The sequence below is a fragment of the Sphaeroforma arctica genome (genome assembly GCF_001186125.1).
Source record: "Sphaeroforma arctica JP610 unplaced genomic scaffold supercont1.1518, whole genome shotgun sequence".
Taxonomy (NCBI): domain Eukaryota; class Ichthyosporea; order Ichthyophonida; genus Sphaeroforma; species Sphaeroforma arctica.
The window spans coordinates 1-2,092 of record NW_014039040.1 but is presented as its reverse complement, the minus strand read 5'-3'; positions in this window follow the sequence as shown (position 1 = coordinate 2,092).

Here is a 2,092-nt window from a genome sequence, read left to right as displayed (position 1 = left end):
GTGTGTGTGTGTGTGTGTGTGTATATATATATATATATATTGGTGTTGAAGACGTGTTTCGACTGGAATATAAAATAAAAAACCCACACATGCACCGTTCATAAGAGGTGTGCTCTCTAATATACGTACTTGGGCCTCTACCTGGAGTGGTTCCACCTGTAACTGCAATCGAATTTTAATCACATCTAAGGGAGCAACACACGCCCTTGATATGACACCCGAGAAAGCCCCGGCCAGCATTGCATCACGCGGCCTGACCTCGGGTTTTCTATGAGGAGGATCAGAAGCCTTGTTTTCCCTTGCCATCTTCACATCTTCAGTCATAACGCGGCCCACTGTGGTTGCAGCCTACCCTAACCTCTATTGTTATTTATGAGATTTGAGCCCATTTAGCATGTTCATTCGTAAATATATCTAAACGTCGTAAATATATCTAAACGCGCTATTATATGAACGGAAATTATGTTCACAAAAAGTGTTTTATTATTGTGCATGTGTATTTATCAAACTACAAATCAACATCCTATGATATTTGTCTATGCAAATATATGTCTTTTTTAGGAGACTAGGAAAGATATGATATATATATTTTATAGAATTTAATATATGTCTTGCAAAGTTCTGGCGAGGAAGATGTCATTGTAAATCTGATGACGATGTTTTCAGCCGCATTTGGAATTTTGGACAAGCTTTATAAACTTTTTTTGCATAGTTTTGCATAGCCTACTGAAAATTTTAAATTTCAGAAGGCTATGTTTTATGGTACATTTTTAAAAACAAAACAAAAAGTGGGCTAACTTGTCAATTATACATACAGTCAGACGTGGTTATTAGACCAATTCCGTTCCGGCCTAATTTCCGGACTGTTATCCAAAAGACTAGTCTCGTGACCTGTGATTGGTCGAGAGGTCATGGCTCAGTTTGACTGTAGTCATCCCATAGTGTGGTTTTTATGTCATATTATGTCTCAATGATTGTATCATCGCGTTCCTTACGGTGTTTTCTAGATGAAAGAAGTTTGTCATTATTTTCTGAGCCTTTGCTTCCATTATGAGTCTATCGCGTTCTCGGCGCTAACCTCTCTCTATCTGATAGAAGCTCAATCATTATCTCCTACAAATGTTTGCGATAACCTGTCTTGATGCCTTATATAACTCCTGCATTTATAGGCTGATATACCGCTGTACTGTTCTTAGGCAAGGGTATGAAATGTACCCCATCTCTTTCCTCCTCTATATAGGCACCAAAATTATCCATCACGAGGCAAATCGGTTCTTATGTACGCTTACGTACGTGTTTGAGGAACACTTCAGTGAGCCACCACTCTTGAATTGTAGAACCATTCCATGACTTTTCTTGGTCTATGAATGGTGATGGTGAGTCCACTCCTTTTAAACATCTGGGATACTTATATGCGCCTATGACCGCTAAAGGGACTTAATCACTTCCCGAAGCATTTGTGCTTACGATCAGTGTCACTCTATCCTTTGCACTGCTTAGCTCGTCAAAATTTGAAACAAAGGGGGGGAAATATGGCCACTTCTGGAATTTTCCGGACTAGTATCCAGGTCGACTAGTTAACCAGGTGACTAATAACCAGGTCTGACTGCACGTAAATATATTGAAAGTGCATGGCCAATCTTCCACCAATTAAACTCATACATTGTAGACACATGTCTCATAGTCTCATACATACTTTACTTTTTCAAATATAAATTTTATTGATTGTATGTATATCGTGTAAACCAGCCCATTTATGTTAGTTACCTTACAGTCTTACACTGTTCCTCCCAGTTTTCAGCCGCGGCTGCAGCACTTCCAGCCCAAGGTTTCGTCAGCTTACTGATGTAGTCCAATACAATCACAATGATTCCGTAGTTTATTGGCTCTCAACTCACTAATATAATCGATTGGCAACTGTGCTACTAAACTTCTATAAAATACAGACAACCTTTAGGCTTCCATACAAGAATTTACGACCAGAAAGATAAGAGACAATAATCTTCGAGATACCAAATATTCTACTTCAAACCTATACCTTGGGATTATCAACATGGATTTAGTATCTCAACCCCAGTGCACCAATATATAT